The 20,175-nt window shown below is 39.1% G+C and overlaps 1 pseudogene; it reads left to right on the forward strand.

Annotated features, from left to right (window-relative positions):
- The first annotated feature begins 13,314 nt into the window (after positions 1-13,314).
- LOC133774139 (small ribosomal subunit protein uS2-like) lies at positions 13,315-14,258 on the forward strand (annotated as a pseudogene).
- The last annotated feature ends 5,917 nt before the right edge of the window (positions 14,259-20,175 follow it).

A 20,175-nucleotide genomic window follows, 5' to 3' on the forward strand; every position in this document is an offset into this window, starting at 1 on the left:
TTTAACTACATCAAAAATTCTACACCTGTCTATTCCCTTACAATAGCAGCACACACTACTACAACTGCAAAGCTGTCAGTCTGAAATGACTTAGCGAATGAAAGGAAGTAAGAAGTGGATAGGTAACATAGTAAAGAGAAATGATGGGAAAGAGAAGATTCGTGCAGTTTGGCTCTTTTCATCATTTTATCCAGGGTTGCAGTAGGAAGTAGCTTGTTATTCACTTTTGCTTTTGCCATGTTGTTATCCAAAGAATGAAAGTATTTTGGCCCTTTCTGCAATCGGTTCCTTAGAAAACCTGAACCTCCAGGCTTTTATCCCAGATGAGGCTACCTTGCTTTTAATTTTGCTTCTTCAGCTTTCTCTGGACTAGTCACTTTATCTTCCATTTCCTTCTTCTCCTCTGCAGAGGCTATCTCATGGACTTCCACAGACGTAGCGCTCCCTCTAACCCCACTTCTCCCCATAAAAGGGTCTTAAATATAATTCTTAATGAATCTGATTGAGAGCAGGCAATGTCCTAATTGTATTAGAGTATGGAGAAAAATTCTTAAAATTTATTTTCCTATTTAGGCTTTTTATTCCATATAATATACAATTCATGCAAAGAAAGATAATGTTTACATGAATATAATTTATGAACAAGCAAGCCCATAGTGTGGGCTACATTCTCAAACATTTGTTGTTGTCAAGGGTACATGACCAAGTCCAGGGACCTCCATAGCAGAGGAAAAAGGCTGGAACTTACATGAAGATGGTGCGCTACTATGAGCAGAATCAGTCATTTAATGTATTACTTCTCAGTTGTATCTGGATGAACTATTTTATCAATTCTTTTTCTTTTTTTTTTTTGCTAAAGAAATTTTCATTTTATTACAGAACATTTCATTTCACCAGCACTTCTATATATCTTTTCCCCAGATTAAAAAAAATAAGGTCTTAAAAATGGTTCCAGTGCTCTGTGACATCTTATTGCACTGGCCAAAATATTTTAAAAAAGTTAAATTATGTTTAATACTGTTCCAGATTTGGTACATTTTTTTTTGTTTTGTTTTGTTTTGTTTTTCATTTATTAAACTTTTATTTAATGAATATAAATTTCCAAAGTACAGCTTATGGGTTACAATGGCTTCCCCCCTCCCATAACTTCCCTCTTGCCTGCAACCCTCCCCTTTCCCACTCCCTCTCCCCTTCCATTCACATCAAGATTCATTTTCAATTCTCTTTATTTACAGAAGATCAGTTTAGTATATATTAGGTAAAGATTTCAACAGTTTGCCCCATATAGCAACACAAAGTGAAAAAACTACCATTGGAGTACTAGTTATAGCATTAAATAACAGTGTACAGCACATTAAAGACAGAGATACTACATAATATTTTTTTAAATTAATTAATTTTCTTTTTCTAAAAGATGATTATTTAGTGTCTTAATTGGTTTGGGCTACTCTAACAAATTATTATGATCTAAGTAGGTCATAAACAACATAAATTTCTCACAGTAGGGAGTCTTGAAGTCCAAGATTAGAGTGCCAGCGAAGTCAAGTTCTGGGAAAGGATTTCATCATATAAATTTGGGGAAGACACAAATATTTTTTACATAACAATATCCTTGTCTTTTCAAGGACAGAAGAAAGTTTCTAGCCTGAATTCATGGTGGGGCATGGAAGAAAAAATATCTGTGAACTCTTTGTATTTCCATATACATTATTTCAGAGGCCTACCACCATGTTTAGTAAATATTGACCAACTTCTTATTGTAGAACTACAGCTATTTCTTGCCTCCCGGCCCTCCCAAGATACATGCATGCACACATAGACACACACACAGCCAGGATTTGATAAATTATTTAGTGTAAAAGGATTTGAGAACTTAGTATTCTTTCATATCATTGTGGGCTTTAAAGTGCTATGATATCTTTTTTGATTCATTGCTTAATTAGAAATATATTAATTAATTTTCAAATAGTTGGAAATTTTCACAGTATCTTTGTGTTGTTTGTCTCTGGTTTAATTCTACTGTGATCAGAGAATATGCTTTGTATGGTTTTCATTCTCTGAAATTGTTGTATATTTTAAGCTCAGCATATGGGACAAGTTTTTTTTAAAACATCTTTAAAACCTCTTTTAATTCCATTTTCCATGAACTCATTTATTCATTCATTCATTCATTCATTCATTTTAAAGGTACAAAGATACATACACACACACAGAGAGAGAGAGAGAGAGAGAATCTTCCATCTAGTGGTTCACTCCTCCATGCCCTACAACTGTTTTTCTGGGCCAGACTGAAGCCAGAGGCATGTAACTCATTTCAGGTCTTCCACATCGCTGGCAGGGACCCAAGTACTTGAGCTAACATGTGTTACCTCCCATATCTATATCTATATATAAAGTTTTGTCAGCACCATTTGTTGAAGAAATTATCCTTACTCTACTGTATGGTCTGAGCACCTCAGTTAAAAATCAGTTGGTTTTATATGTGTTTATTAATTTCTGAGCTCTCTATTCTGTTCCATTGATCTATGTATCAGTTTTATGCCAGTACTATGTTGTTTTAATTACTATACCTTTGTAGTATGCTTTGAAGTCAGTTATTGTGATGTCTCTCCTGCTTGATTTTTCTTGTTCAAGATCACTTTAGCTATTCTGTGTCTTTTGTGATTCTATATGAATTTTAGGATTGTTTTTTCTAATTCTGTAAAGTATGTCATTGGTATTTTGATAGAGATTGAATATGCAGATTGCTTTAGGTAGTATAGACATTTTAATGATATTGATTCTTCCAATCCATGAGCAAGGAATATTTTTCCATTTTGTTGTGTCATTGATAATTTCTTTCATCAGTGTTTGATGATTTGCATTGTAGTGATCTCTCATTTCTTTGGTTAAATTTATTCCCAAATATTTTATTTTTGTGGTTATTGTGAATGGGATTTCTTTCTTGTTTTCCCTTTCTGTGAGTTCATAATTAGCATTCAAGAAAGGTACTATCTGATGTATGTTTATTTTGTAATCTGCAACTTTACTGAATTGGTTTATCAATTCTAATGGCCTTTTGGTGGAGGGTTTAGGTTTTTCCATTCACAACATCTTGTCATTTGAAAATATGGATAATTTGACTTTCTCTTTTCCAATTTTGATGCGCTTTATTTCTTTCTCCTCCCTAATTACTCTTGCTAAAATTTCCAGTACTATGATGAATAAGAGTGTCAAAAGTGGACTGCCTTGTCTTGTTCTAGATCTGAGGGGAAATACTTCAGCTTTACCCCATTTAGTAAGATATTGGCTGTAAGTTTGTGGTATATAGCTTTTATACTTTTGAGGAATGTTCTTTCTATACCTATTTTTGTGGAGGGTTTTTATCATAAAGGGGTGTTGAATCTTATCAAATGGTTTCTCTGTATCTATTGAGATGACCATATGGTTTTTGTTCCTCATGTTACTCTAACTGGTAATACTTTACCAGAAACACCTTTATATTGAAGAGATCAGCAAAAGTAGGACTGCAATTATTAACTTGTTGTCTTGATGTAGTGAATTTCAATTTTAGCTGCACAATAGAATTACCTGAGAGCTTTGAAAATATCAGTTTCCTTGCCCTATCCCAGACTAATTGAATCAGAATCTGGATATAAGCTCAGCATCTCTAATGAACATCTAGGATTATAACTAAAGGGCAGATGGCTGCTTGGTCAGTTCTTTGCCAATTTGTGTCTGTTTTCAGATATAGGCAGATTCACTGGCAAATACTGAACTCTCTTCTTTCCCTAGTTGTGTCATCATGGTCAAAGACTTTGAAAGGTGATTAGGCTCTTGGCCTCAGGTGCTTTGCACAACAGCTTGTTTATTGAGGAGTGTGTGACAGTCACATCAGTGACCTGGGGAAATTAGCCTCTGTCAAAGCCAATTAGTTGCACTGTTTCCACTTTAATGAAGCAGATCAATTAATGGGGGGGGGTGTTTATACTAGAAAATTCTGGGGTCTGCCAGACCAGCAATGTTAGGATATTATGTGATTAGACACAAAATTCATTCACTCATTCAACAAGCATCTGTCGGGCACCAACTATGTCCAGGACACTGAAAATAAAATGAATGGAAGCACAATACCAACCTTCAAAGAGTTCTCAGGTGTTTTTTTTTTTTTTTTTTTTTTTTTTTTTGTCTCAGCATAAACCACTGATTTCATAGCCATCTACAGTGAATCAGTTCTTAGCCTCAAAATTGCATCCTCTTTTCTCAAGATTTGGGAATTTTACATATACAAAAAGTGGTAAGTAGTTCATCTCACTATAAGGAATTGCCATTTAAGTGAAATAAATTTAGTTTCATAAAAACTCAATACAGGGTCTGGCATTGTGGTGTAGCAGGTAAAGCTGCTGCCTGCGACATCTGCATCCCATGTGAGTGCTAGTTTGAGTCTCAACTGCTCCACTTCTGATTCAGCTCCCTGCTAATGTGCCTGGAAAAAGCAGTAGAAGATGGCCCAAGTCCTTGGGCCCCTGCACCCACAGAGGAGACCTGGAAGAAGCTCCTAGCTCCAGGCTAGATTGACTAGATTGAAGAAAATATATGAAACAATAGGTTTTATGACACTGGGTATTAAGTAATGAAATCCTCAAAAGACAGGAGATCAATGAAGTGAACCCTATCATAACCCCCAGGTTAATCTCTTAAGAGATTCTAGTCTGTATCATTGGGAGGGGGATCCCAAACAGAGCCTGGAAAATTCCCTGACATGAGATGGAGCTAAAAGTCTGGAGTGAACATGATGGCTAGAGTTCATAGAAGAGAATATGGGCAAGAAGGAGCTAAGCAGAGTGCTTTATACATAGAGCCACAATATTTCCTGTACTCAGAAATCATACTGGAAGAGTTTGTGAGGCATGGAGTATTTGGAAGAATGCTCAGCTAACTCTTGTCTTGGTAGTGTGTGTTGCGGGGGGAGGATGGTAATTAGTACTATAGTGAGGACTGTTCTGGTTCCACTTGATAACAGATAAAAAGCAAGGCCTACAGCTCTCTGCTGTGGCCCGGGAGTGCAGAGGAGGATGGCCCAAGTGCTTGGGCCCTGCACGTGCATGGGAGACCAGGAGAAGCACCTGGCTCCTGGCTTCGGATCAGCGCGATGCACTGGCCGTGGCGGCCATTGGAGGGTGAACCAACGGCAAAAAGGAAGACCTTTCTCTCTGTCTCTCTCTCTCACTGTCTACTCTGCCTGTCAAAAAAAAAAAAAAAAAAAGCAAGGCTTAAAAGGATCAAACCATTCCCATATGTCTTAACTGTGGTTCAGAACAAAGCATAAGAATATTTATAAACTATAAAACAAATGACAAGATAAAACTCACAACTGGCATCCAATAAAAAATTACCAGGCAGACAAAAAGAAAAGTACAACCCACAATAAGGGGAAAAAAATCAATCAAAACAAACTCAGAACTAAATAGATGTTAGAATTAGCAGAAAGACAAAGATACTAAAACAGTATTTCATACATTTAAAAAGTTAAACAGAGACATGAAATATATATGTAAAACCAAATAGAACAGCAAGAGATGAGAACTATAATGTCTGTGATGAAAAATACACTGTATGGGATTAGCAGCATGCTAAACACGGGAGAAGAAAAAATAGGGATCAAGGAGAGTTATAGACACTCTATCAAATGTATAAATAAAATAAATGTTCTTAAAAATGAACAGTGTGCTGCCAGACACCATCAAGTAGACTTATATGTGCTTAATTGGAGACACTAAGAAAGAAGAGTGAAAGGGGCAGAAAAAATATTTGAAGAAATAATGGCCAAAATTTTCCAAGTTTGCTGAAAAACCCAGAAATTCAAGCACAAGAAACCAAAAAAAAAAAAAAAAAAAACTATACCAAAACTCATTATAATAAAATTGTCCAAAATAGTTATAAAGAGAAAATCTTAAAAGCAGTCAGAGTGAAAACAGTTATTATACAGAGTGAAAAAGGAGACAACATATTTCATATGAAAAATGCAAATGAGAAGACAAATTGCATTTACGATGATTTTTAAAACTGCAAATTAAATACAGGAATAATTTTTTCAAGCCTCTAAAGAGCACCAATAAAAACTATATATAAACTCACTTTCTTTTTTTTAAAGATTTTATTTATTTATTTGAGAGGCAGAGTCACAGACAGAGAGAGGGAGAGGCAGAGAGAAGGATGCTCCAACCATTGGTTCATTCCCCAAATGGTCACAACTACCACAGCTAAGCCGATCCAAAGCAAGGAGCCAGGAGATTCTTACAAACCTCCCACGTGGGTGCAGGTGTCCAACCACGTGGGCCATCTTCCATAGCCTTCCCAGGCCACAAGCAGAGATCTAGACTAGCGCCCCTATGGGATGCCAGCATCACAAGCAGAGACTTAACCCACTGTGCCACAGTGCCGGCCTCTGAACTCATTCTTAATAATGAAAGACAAGTTTATTTCCCTTAAAGATCAGGAACATGAAGATGTTGCCCATTCTTACGAGTTCAGCTCAACATTGTCCTGGATATTCTAGTTAATGCAGTAAGGTAAGAAAAAGGAATAAAATTCATCCCGATTGAAAAGGTAAAATTAAACTTTTTTTCAAAGTAATAAACACAAATAGAACCCACGAACAAACGAAAAAGCTACTGGAATGAATAAGTAGTATAACAAGGTGACAGAATATAAGACTGATAAACAAGTTAAATTTTATTTCTATATATAGTAGCAACAATCAGAATTTGAAGATAATACCATTTGTAAGAGCATCAGGAAATAAGAAATGTTATGGGATAAATATGATAGAAAAGAATGAAAAACCTCACATGGAAAACCACAAAATATTGCTTAGAAAAATTAAAGACATAGGGACAAGCATCTGGCCTAGTAGGTAAGCCATCAATTGAAATGCCTATATCCCATATCAATATGCCTGGTTCTAGTCTTGGCTCCACTTCTCATGCTAGCTTCCTGTTAATGTGCACCCTGCAACCTGGGTGACAGAAAGTGGTGTGAATCAAGTGATTAGGCCCCTGCCACCCATGTGAGAAACCTGGATTGAATTCTAGGCTCCTAGCCTCAGCCCAGCCCAGCCCAAGCATTGCAGACATTCAGAGAGTGAGTCAGCAAGATGGGAGTCTCTCTCTCTCTCTCTCTCTCTCTCTCTCTCTCTTTCTCTCTCTCTCATCCCCAAATAAATTTTTAAAAAATCTAAATTAATGGTGATATATACTGTGTTCATAGGTTGGGAGACTCAATATTGTTATGTTCTCATTTCTCTCCAAATTAATCTGTAAGTGCAAAATAATTCCAATCAAAATTTCAGCAGGCATTTTAATAGAAATGGACATATTGAGTCTAAAATCATATGGCTATGCAAAGGACCTACATGGAGTAGCCAAAATAATTTTGAGAAAGAACAATTAGGAGAATAACATAATAAATTTACCAAAATCAAGATAGTAAGATACTGACATCAATATATACACATACATAAATGGAATAGAATAAAAGAAATAGACAAAAGTAAAAAGGCAATTTGGTAGGGGAAAGGAAAGTGTCTTAGTCAGTATGGGTTCCTATAACAAATTAGCATAGATTGGCTGGCTTAAAAATTTTTTTTCTCAGTCTGAGATCAGGGTGCCAAAATGATTGGATTCTGGTCAGTGCCATCTTTCAGGCTATAGATTGCCATCTTCTCATTGTATGTTCATGTGGTAGAAAGAGGGCAAGAAAAGTCTCCAGAGCCCATGCATGAGGGCTCCACCTTCATGACCTAATTATACTTACCAAAGTCCTAATCTTTAATACCATTCCACTGGGTGAGGGTTTCACCCAGTGAATTTGGGGAGAACACAGACACTCAGTTCATTACAGATAGCCTTTTCAACAATGATACTAGGACATTTGGAAATTCAAAGGCAGAAAATTTTAACTTGGATGTGTACCTCCTACCTTACAAAAATAATAACTCAAGTGTGTCATGCATATACATGTAACACTTCAAATTGTAGAATTTCTGGATAAAACAATGTAGGAAAAAAATCTTTGTGACCTTAGGCTAAGCAAAGAATTCATAGATAGGATAGATAGCATAAGCTATGAAAGAAAATTTGATTTATTGAACTCCAAAATTAAAAATTTCTGCTCCTCAAAAGACATTCTAGAGAGATTAAAAGACAAATACTTTTAGCCAAGTCAGTTGCAAAGTAATGTGCAGATTACTTATAGGATGAGTTGGATCTTAACACATGTTCACCAACATTGTATGTTTTACTGGTTGTTTAATAACCTGAAATAAAAAAATGTTTTGATGACTAAAAAAAGGTAAATGAAAAATAAATAATAGTGCTATTATTTATTACTGATGCAGACACGAAAGCTATCTCTTGAGAGTGGAAAAGTGGGGGTGATGTCAGTTTTCTGTGGTGACGTAGAAGACAAAGAGAAGATGGGAGTCATAATCTGCATAATACATCATACAATATGCGTTCAGAAATTACCAGTAAATCCAAAGTAAGAAACTGACCCAGTCCTATTCAATGAAAATATTCTTAAAATTGCACTTTCTGACATCTAAATTATGTCTTCCAAGTAACCTTCTGAGCCAAGAAATGAGGTAAAAATATTTGTTGAACTAGTATTCTCTATCTCACTTTCACTGTTGCTCTTCCTTTCTCACTTTCTCTTGTGGGAGGGAGAAGCATGTGTTTACCATAGCTAAGTCATCCTCAAGACAGTAAAAAAGTATACTTGGAAATTTAGAAAGCAATAGCTTTAAGGGCAAATCTATATGGAGAATATGTCTATTCTAATCACATACTCTTTGTATTCTATATTACTTTATGATGATCAAAGATATTAAGATGAAACTTCCAAGAAATGTAAAAACAATGCTATGAGCCAAGAAGCTCTAGTCTTCTTTTCTAGCTGTTTGGGATCATCCACAATGAGTTGTAATCTTCAATGAATGGGCAAAGTAGTCTGGGGGTCCTGTTCCACCTATGGTCTTAAATAACCCAAGAACCAATTAAGCCTTCCATCCAATGTCTTTATTGACAATGCTTCTGGGGATTCATACACATTGCACTTGTAGATTTCAGTGGGAGCTACTTGAATGCAGGTATTAGATTGAAGTTTAAAGCTTCATTGCTCAAACCAGGGCTACATTCTCCCAACAGAAGGAATGGAAACATTTATAAGTCCCAGAAGCAAACCACAACTTCAGATGGCAAGTTTGTATGACATAGCAATAACAAACCCAGGAAGGTAGGAAATCTATATTATGAACTACTGGAAATAACACTTTGTAAATATACTTAAATTTTTTGGCCCTTTTAAAAAACACCAAATATATATATATATATATATATATATATATATATTCATACCTTAATGTTATCAGCTAAATGTTGATAGCCCAACAGTTTCATTTAATGTTTTTTCATTACAGCTTTAATATCTTTAATTACACTTTGTCCAGATACTTTCTTTTCCTTGAAAAATAAGTATAATGTTTGCCTTTAAGTAATTTTAAAAAGATTGGCTGTGAGCATTTATACAATGCCAGTTGTGCCATTGTTATCAGGAAAACGCAATGAACTAGTTTCTAAATAATGAATTACGAAAGACTACAAGGCAGGGTGTGAATTTTAGACAACTCTGCACTCACTGACCTCTGCCTGGACTGGGGCCAGGCCTCTTTTCCCATCTCTAGCTGTTGAACAGAACCACAAAGCACACATAAACAAGAAAATAAAATAACAATGGTAATTTTTAGTGATAAAAAGGGCTACACTAGTGGTGACTTCAAGGCTTAAAAATATTTCTGACCAAATAAATACTCATGTCATCCGAAAAAGTTTCTCACACACCTCAAAGAACTCCTAAAATCCACTCCAGGAGAGATAATATCAACATACTCCATTACAAATAATCTCTGAAGACAAATAATTTTAAATGATTCATGCTTTTTGTCATTTGTTTTACGAGGTTCACTTTTCTGTAAATATTATTACCTTGATATTTACCAAATTCAAAGGCATGAAAACATTATAATAAAGCAACTTACTATTTTTCTTTGTCCTTAACATATAGATCACTGACAATTGTTCCTTTAAACTTCTGCATGCATGCATATAATAGACCAAGAGCTACTAGAACTCAGTTTTTATCAGATCAAGTGTGTTTATAACAGAAATTAAGAAAAACAAAGCTTACCATAAGGCTGTTGTCTTAATATTTTTCCAGCTGTCTCTCTCAGAATTCACTGCCTGTTGCTTAGATCAACATCTTCCTTCCTGGCTGTGAGATCCCAAGATGTTGGATTTGGTGTTTGTTTATATAATCTTTTATTCAAAACATCAAGTAATTCATTTCTAAGCAATTAGAAAAAATTAAAGATGGAGCAGTGAGCAAAACAAAGTCCATGCTTTCTCTGGAGCTTATATAGATGTTGAGTGAGAAGTATGGAAAATGAGCCATGGGTTCGGAAGTGGTCCTTGTGCCTTCATTCTATGTGTCCTCTTAGAGTAGAGAGGAAACAGGTTCTCCCTGCCTCTTCTTATAAGAGCACTAATCCCATTTATGAGGGCTTCACCCTTATGACTTAACCCAAAGACCCCACCTCCAAAAACCATTGTCTTATAGATTAGGCTTCAACATGAATTTTGGTGGGGAAGGCTTGGGACAAATATTCAGTCCATAGCAGGGGACCTTGCAAGGTGAAAGGATTCAGGTCTCTTAGGAGTCTGGCACATAAACTCCTGTTGAACTGGACTTTTTGTTGGTGTTCCACTTTCCTCTCCATTGTTTTCACTTTACAGGGAAAGACTACATATAGACAGTTTGGGCTCGTGCTCTCACAAATGAATTCTAAGTTGGCTTTCTTTATTTGTGTTCTATTTTCCTTTTTTTTTTTTAAAATACCAGCCTTTGCTGTTTATTGGGGGTATAGGAGGGAAGAAGACTTCTCTCCACTCTCTTTTATTCTTATTCTTTCCTCCCTCTTTATTTTGCTTCATTAGATCAATTGATGACTTTTGAACTAAGAGTAGTATAAATAAAGCACTTTAAAGGATATGAAAATCTTGTGTTGTGACATAAAATTAGGTAAAATTCACAATGACAGCAATTCCCCTTAAAATCTCTTCCAACACTCAAAATTCCCCTTTAAGAAGTTTCCATCTGCCTTCTCATCCATTTTTAATTAACTCTTTCTTTCCCCTAAATGGAGGTAGATCAATCTGTAGACTTATCCCCTCTCCAGTCCATAATATTTTGGACCATTCCAGGGCTCAGCATTACTACTTCACATTTTACTGGCAAATAAGAATAAATAGCACAAGGCTGAGATCTAGAAATGTGTGTTAACATCATCACTGTTCTTACTTTTAGATCACTCTCCTTTTAGATAGCGTTCCCCAGTGTATGAATATCAAAGAATATTTCTCAAAAGGAGACTCCAAATGAACTTCATCAGAAATATCTGGTGTTTCTTTCAAATGCTATGTTCTGGGATTCACATTATATTGTTCAAAATCTCTGGGGTTGGGGCCTGGAACAACTTTGTATTTTAATAATTCCCCACACATTTCTGATACATACTCAAGTTTGAGATCCTTATAGGTCCCAAATACAATTAAAATACATTTGTAGCTATACACGTACTTTTAAAAAAAGATTTATTTATTTATTTGAAAGGCAGAGTTACAGAGAGGCAGAGGCAAAGAGAGAGGGAGAGAGAGGTCTTCCATCTGCTGGTTCACTCCCCAGATGGATCAATGGCCGGAGCTGTGCCAATCTGAAGCCAGGAGCCTGGATCTTCTTCTGGGTCTCCCATGCCGGTGCAGGGACCCAAGGATTTGGGCCATCTTCTACTGCTTTCCCAGGCCATAGCAGAGAGCAGGATTGGAAGAGGAGCAGCCAGGACTCAAACCGGCGCCCATATGGGATGCCAGCACTGCAGGTGACAGCCTCACCCGCTATGCCACAGCGCCAGCCCCTACACGTGTATCTTTTAGAATTCTCATTTTGTGTCTCTGAGTAAATGGAACCAGGGATATAGATTTTAAAATTACTTTTTAAAAATGGTTCTTTTTAAAAAAATACTTTTTGTAAAATTACTTTCATGAGGTGGGTGTCTGGCACAAGTTAAGACACTGCTTTTGATGCCCACATCCTATATTGGAGTACCTGGGTTAGACTCCTGGCTCCATTTCTGATTCTTGCTTACTGCCAATGGGACCCTTGGAGTTAGCTGGTGATGAATCGCTGCCACCCACATGTGAGATCTGGATTGAGTTCCAGGCTCCTGGCCTTAACCTGGCCTAGCCCTGGCTGTTGTGAATATTTGGGGAGTGAACCTGTGGATGCAAGATCTCTCTCTCTCTCTATTTCAAATAAAATGAAAACAAACAAAAATTCTAAAAATAAAAATCACTCTAACGGAAGGAATATTGTGAAACTATGTTCATGTGACTTTTACTGTTTGTTTTCCAGATTTCTTTCCCACATTTGCATATTAATGCAAGTCATTCTTTATCCTCTACCCTCACCCTCAACTTGGACTATGTTCTTTCATTTCTACATGATTTTACTGAGCAATGATTCATGTGTTTATTTAGTTAACCACTGTTGAGCCTCTTCTATGGTCTAGGCTTTGTGTTGGGATTAGAAATGCATATAAGGAATTTATAAATTAAGAGAGGTGTGGTGGAGGGAGTGTTGGAATCCCACAGATGACTAGGAAATCACAAGGGAATAGGACAAGCCTCATGCTGTGCTGTGCACGATACCCTAAAGAAATACCTACAAAGATGAGCCATCTTCTAACCGTAGCACTAATCCTCTGACATCTGCAGCTATAGTCACCCAGTAACAGGCACAACCCATGGTTTTCCAACTCTGACAGTGTCCCTGTCAATAAGGCTTTAGAAGAAGAAATGTTTACAAGAACTTAAGATATATTGGTAACTGGAATAAAATATCCTCACCCTTAAGAGACTTTTCCTGAATAGAGGAAGAATGGATATTTCTTCTTCTCCTTTAACTTTTCAAAAAATTGGTAGGCATAGTAACCTTTCTCAAGAATGAATCAGAATATGCTTGCAAAAGAGCAACCATTTCAAAAGGTTTGCTCCAAATCTCTTGCCCCAATCTTCTAGCTTGGTTGGAGTGGGTTAGAGTCAGAGCAGGGGTACTAAACTCCACACTATTGACATTTTGAGCTGATTAAGTCTTTGTTATGGGATTTTCTGCACTACCCAGTGAGGGGTCCATACGGCGTTGTTTTTGATTCCCAGGGTAACTTAAGGGGAAGCTGTCTCAATGTCCGGAGCCCTTGATGTCCTGCAAATGAAGGAGGAGGACGTCCTCAAGTTCCTTGCAGCAGGAACCCACCTAGGTGGCACCAACCTTGACTTCAAGATGGAACAGTACATCTACAAAAGGAAAAGTGATGGCATCTACATCATCAATCTGAAGAGGACCTGGGAGAAGCTTCTGTTGGCGGCCCGTGCTATTGTGGCCATTGAAAACCCTGCTGATGTCAGTGTGACGTCCTCCAGGAACACTGGCCAGAGAGCTGTGCTGAAGTTTGCTGCTGCCACTGGAGCTACTCCCATTGCTGGCCGCTCCACACCTGGAACCTTCACTAACCAGATCCAGGCAGCCTTCCGGGAACCACGGCTTCTGGTGGTTACCGATCCTCGGGCTGACCACCAGCCTCTCACGGAGGCCTCTTACGTGAACCTGCCTACCATTGCTCTGTGTAACACAGACTCTCCTCTGCGCTACGTGGACATTGCCATCCCATGCAACAACAAGGGAGCCCACTCAGTGGGTCTGATGTGGTGGATGCTGGCCCGGGAGGTTCTGCGCATGCGTGGTACCATCTCCCGTGAACACCCCTGGGAGGTCATGCCTGATCTCTACTTCTACAGAGATCCTGAAGAGATTGAAAAAGAAGAGCAGGCCGCCGCTGAAAAAGCTGTGACCAAGGAGGAGTTTCAGGGTGAATGGACGGCCCCAGCGCCCGAGTTCACTGCTACTCAGCCTGAGGTTGCTGACTGTCTGAAGGCGTGCAGGTGCCTCTGCGCCCATTCAGCAGTTCCCCACTGAGACTGGAGTGCTCGGCCCGCCACTGAAGACTGGTCTGCGGCGCCCACTGCTCAGGCCACTGAGTGGGTGGGAATAACCACTGAGTGGTCTTAGGCTGCTTGTCATGGAAATGAGGTTGATGAAAAATAAACACCAGTTTCTACAGACAAAAAAAAAAAAAAAAAAAGTCTTTGTTGTGGGAGATTGCCCTGTGCATTGTAGAATGTCTAGCAGCATCCCTGGCTCCATCCACTAGATGCCAGTAGAACCTCCCTGCCCCGGCCATGATCACTCAAAATGTCTCCAGATATTGACAAATGTGCTGGGGGAGAGGCAGCATTTCCCAGTTGAGACTCACTGGGTTACATGGATAAACTGCTTTGCACTAAAAACAGCAATCATTTGTCAGTGTTCAGCTGGCATCTACAGAATGAGAAGCAAGCCTGGCTTGAGAAGTTCCCAGTGATGGGGAAGTTGTTGATTTATGAGAAAGTTATGTCTAACAAAACTGTAAATTTCACATTGCTTCCTGTTTATGTTGAAGTGTCTTTAAAAAGTCAAAACCTGAAAATACCCAGTAGGACACTAAGGGCTCTCTAATATGACCCCCTAGTGAAGCCAGTTGTCACTGCAGTGACCAGAATTCTATCCATGACCAACAGTGAAATGAGCAGAACCCCAGGAGCACCCTGGGAGCTTTGGATAGCAGTCAGGGAGCAAGAGAGAGGCCACAAAGACTGACTTAGATCAAGACTTGAGACATGATCCGCTTTCCCCAAATACTGAAAGAGGAAGACTTCCTTTCTCCCTCTAAAACAAAAAAAAAAAAAAAAAAAAACAAAAAAAAACAAAGAAACAAAAAAAACCAAAAAATAAAAAAAAACCACAAAAACCCTACACTTACTTGAGGAATTAGGTAGATGAGGGATGATCACATTGGAGTTTGGAATTAAAAACACCAAAAAAAAAAAAAGTTAAAATACATTTGGTTCTCTCTACACTGGCTAAGAATATTGCTCTACACTGTAAGTTTTAAATGTCATGTTTCTGTATAAATGTAGTGTGGGTTTGAGTAGCATTGTGTATGAGTGGCCACAGGTACATTCGCTCTCTAGTCACCTTCCTTTGCAGCCCCTCAGTTTAATGGAGAAAGAAAAAAAACAAAAAAACCCACGAAGCCTTAAGCTCTTTGAATTTTTCCTTCACCAAATGAGCATGGTTCTAACAGCTGGAGGCCAGCCTCTATTGGACACAGCCAGCCCCTCCCACCCCTGCCTGTTCTTAGCGCATAATCTCATCCATCCACTCCATGCTCAACACGTCTCATTCCCAGGTGGCACGTAGTTGACAAGAAATTTAACGCTTTTCTGTAACTCTAAACTTAGATTATGTTTTATTGTAAATTTTTACACCCATCTCTGTTAAAGATGCACAGTTTGGCTTTTTTTTTTCTTTTTCTTTTTCTTTTTTTTTTTTTTTTAACCAAGTAAGCCCTTACCATTCCTCTTGTCTCTGGGGAATGTGAGCTGATGTTCTTATTTAAGATTCTGGGTTGTGTTTTCTATCCACTGTTCTTTAGCCAGAAAGCCTAGTGATCTGAAGCAGTGTGACTGAAGACCAGTTTTTAAATTATATGTTGGCAAGTTGCCTTATATTTAAAAAGAAAAAAAGGGAAAAAAATGCCTGATTGTGTTATGCCAAATGATAGCAACATGAAATCCTAATTTATTGTTCCTTATTGTTTTCTTGCCGTCTGTGGTCACTGGTACCTCCTTGCCCTGACCCACAGAAGCACCTGCAGCCTCTGGCACAATGCCTCTGCCAAGGTGTTGGCCACTGTCTCACCCAGGGCCCCCTGCCCATTCCCACTTCTCTGAGTCGAGGAGCACCACTGTCTCCCCTGAACCCGTGCTTGATCTCCAAACCAGATATTGCTGTGATCCCCCCCCCCCCCCCCGCAGCGCCTCTCCCCAAAAGGTGAGCTGCTATTTTAGGAAATCGCACCAGACACTGGCTTGGGGCTTTCAAACGACCTCAAACCCATCTCTTCCTGTGTAGGGATGCAAATCTCTGAAGCTAACTCCCACCCCTAGTCTGCATGGAAAAATGTACTGTGATCTCCCTGCCCTCGCCTTTGATGTGAGAAGTTTCCTAGTTCCTGAGTCCCTCTGCCAGCCAACCCCCAACCAGCAATAAGGGTCCAAGCCAGGGCCTTCTGTCCACACTCCCTGCGTCCATCCCACACTGCCCATTGGGAATACCTGGATTCCCCACTCTATCCACACACGTAGCATTCATTCTCCATCTCTCTCACCTCACCTGTGGTGGTTTATGGGTGCGATGGGGTTTTTAAGATTATTACAAACCAGTAAAAAGAAAAAAACAACTCAAAAAAAAAAAAAAGTCTTCCTCAAAGAGTAGTCCCAGAACATAGACATAGGGCAACTTCCACCTGTGACTTGTCCTGCCCTCTGGTAGTTGGAATCAACTGAAAGCAGGGGTCCATCATTGGACATTTTTCTCAGCCAGGTTGAAACTCAATTCCTGGTGTTTACTTATTTGAAGATAATCATTATTTTTGAAGTTTCATATGTAGAATGCATTATTTTATTAATGAGAAAAGCATAAACTTTTTGTTCCTATAAGCATATATTTTCTGATTTTAAAATGTTTCTGAGAGACATTGGACACATAAATTATTACTTTACATTTAAGAAATTTGGCAATACATTTCAAAAATCATGAAAAAAACTATATCATTTGATATAATAAAATTCTAAGAAAAAGAAAGGATAGCATCCAAAAGATGTTCATTATATATCCATGGAAAAATAGAAATCAACCTAACACTTAAACAATAGGAAATGACTCTGCACATTATGCTTAAGAAATGATCAGTCCTGGGAAGGTGGTAGAGGACGGCCCAGGTCCTTGGGCCTCTGTACCCACGTGGGAGACCTGGAGGAAGCTCTTGGCTCCAGGCTTCAGATCAGCTCAGCTTTGGCTATTGCGGTCATTGGGGAGTGAACCAGTGAATGGAAGACTTCTACTTCTCTCTGTAATTCTGTCTTTCAAATAAATAAAATAAATCTGGAAGAGTGATGGTGTCTCTCGACAAGATACACCAGAGACAGGCCTGATAAGCATGTCCGTTTATTAGCAGTTAGGGGAAGAGGGGAAGAAAAAACCTGGGGCAGTAACAGCAATTCCATAGGGCAGAAGGGGCAGCATGCCAAAAGACCCCTAACCAATCCACTTATAGGCCACATAAGCCACGTAGGCCCCTTTGTGCAACCTGCCCACTTCTGGAATGTGGGAGTTGCTTATCGGCTCTCTGTTTATGAATTGTAAAGGCACAGCCACAAGGCTTCCAACAGGAAGGGGAGATGGGGGAAAGGGGCCTGGAGCTCCTGCTGCCTGCCAGCAGCCTGGCTCTGGGATCCTCCCAACCTCCCGCATGGGCAGGGTAGTCCCACAGGATCACCAACACACATATACAAAAGTCTCTTAAAATGTGTGTTAACATGTGCTCTACAGCAATAGCTTTCAAACTTTTCTGACACTGGCCACATATGAGAAGAAAATATCTAACTGAAACAAAATTTCACCTTGGTATTTTCTATTAACTTTCCATTTTTCATCCCACTCCTCTTTCTCCTGCTCCTCTTCCTCATCCCCTTCTTCTCTTCTGCCTTCTTATGATTGAGTTCCACCAAATAAATTTCATAATCCACAGTTTGGAAAATTCTGATACCCAAAGTACCCCTAAAAACAACAAGTATTTTGGGGAGAAGAGGAGTTACAATATATCAAAATATCCCACAATATGAAAACATTTTATCACACTGCTTTAGAAAATGTTTACTTCCAGGCCAGTGCCGGGGCTCAATAGGCTAATCCTCCGCCTGCAGCGCCGGCACCCCAGGTTCTAGTCCCGGTCAGGGCACCAGATTCCGTCCCGGTTGCTCCTCTTCCAGGCCAGCTCTCTGCTGTCGCCAGGAAAGGCAGTGGAGGATGGCCCAAGTGCTTGGGCCCTGCACCCGCATGGGAGACCAGGAGAAGCACCTGGCTCCTGGCTTCAGATCAGCGTGGTGCGCTGGCCGCAGTGCACCAGCCACAGCGGCCATTGTGGGGTGAACCAACAGCAAAAAGGAAGACCTTTCTCTCTGTCTCTCTCTCCCTCTCACTGTCCACTCTGCCTGTCAAAAAAAAAAAAAAAGTTTACTTCCTATTCATACCAAATTATATTATACCATAAATCTTCTTCCTTCTACTTCAGAGACTGGAAGAGCTAAATTAATTTTCTCAGCCTCCTTTGCAGCTATGCCACTAGAGGTGATCAGGTGTCCAACTTCTGGCCAATGAGATACAGACATCTGCCTGCTGGGGGTACTGGAAAGCATTTGTTTCCTGCTGCTGTGGTTCTGTACCTCTCCTCCCTGCTCTGAAATTGCGTCATGTCCAAAGTGGAAACAGCCACATTGTGACTATGGGTGAAAGGGCAAAAGAATCACAAGGACACTTGACCTAATTTTTGTGGCACTTTCTAGGTCACTAAAATAAAGTTGGGAACAAAATGAAGCCAAGGATAACTCCATGCCTATCCCTCACTCACACGTTTACCTTCTTGCCATTAGACCTGGAGATCCCAGCCAGGTTCAGACCATCTTCCTGCCCTACAGAGAAGACTGCACGTCAAAAACCAGAGAACACGTGGGATCATGCACAGAATTTCTTGTAGCCAAGAGGTTTCCAGTGACTATTAAATTCATATTTGTTTCCGTAAGAATTTAGGGTCCTCATTTGAAGTGTTTTAGTTTATTTCAAGTCTTGAGAGGATTAATGGACACTGAACAGAGAAGATTCTAACCCTGGGCCTATCACTGTTGCATCCCTGGCTTCTCCCTCTCAGAATTCGTGGATTGAAGATTCCATCAGTCAAAGGGAGGCAGACAAGTCAAGTGTTCAGGTTTCCCTGGGAATCTACACTAAGGTATGCTAGCCAGGGAGCAAGTCTCAGTCTTGGTCATTTGCATCTTCTGTTGAGGGCCTTAGCAAGAATATGAGAGTCTTTCCAAGTTTAGAGAGCAGACAGGGCTGAACCATTCTTTGGGCCATTGTCAGGCTCAGTATGATCAAGTTACTACGGCACCTTAACATTAGTCAGGGTTCTACAGTGAAACAAAACCACTATGGATATATGTGCTCATATACACAGACATGTGTCCCTTAGAAACAGGAATACATTCAGGAATGCATTCTGTACAGTTATTTTGTTATTGTGCAAACATCACAGAATGAACTTACACAAATCAAGAAAGGTGCAAAATCACAAGGCAATAAAATTTTAAGGGCTAGCTTCCATAAATGTGGGCCATAGTTGGCCAAATAGCATTATGCAGTACATGCCTGTGTTCTGTAGGTGAGTCAAGGCAACACATAAAGTTAATCATTGTGCACCTTACCAATTAACTATATCTTCCCTTTTCTAACACTTTCCAACTAGGAAATAGAGGTGTCCCTATGGAGCTGTCTGTTGTTCCAAGTACAGACGATCTCCAATTATGGTTCAACTTAAAATGTTTTGACTTCACGATGGTGTGAAAGCAATGTGCATTCAGTAGACACTCTACTTTGAATTTTGATCTTTTCCCAGGCTAGTGATACACCTTCCCCAGGATACTCTCTTGCAGTGCTGAGCAGGGCCAGGTAGTTGTAACTCCCAGTCAGGGATGCAATCATGAGGGTTTCCAACTGATTTTCTACAGTGTACTGTGTTGCTAAGCTACAACATAAACTAGGTGCCTTAAATGCATTTTCAACAACCGTATTTTCAATTCACAATGGGTTTATGTGGATGTGACCCAATCATGAGTCTAGAAGCATCTGTACTTACTTCTATTTTGTCAGCTTAATCCAAATTTTACTCCATCCAGATTTTACTCGAAAGGAAATATAGCACTAAGAAAAATTCTTTTAATTTAGCAGTATTTTTCAGAAGCTTGGAAATAATCAGTTTATCAGCAAAGCTTAAAATATTTGTCTGTAATTCTCATCATCTTACATACATGG

The sequence above is a fragment of the Lepus europaeus genome, chromosome 15 (assembly GCF_033115175.1).
Source record: "Lepus europaeus isolate LE1 chromosome 15, mLepTim1.pri, whole genome shotgun sequence".
Classification (NCBI taxonomy): Eukaryota; Metazoa; Chordata; class Mammalia; order Lagomorpha; family Leporidae; genus Lepus; species Lepus europaeus.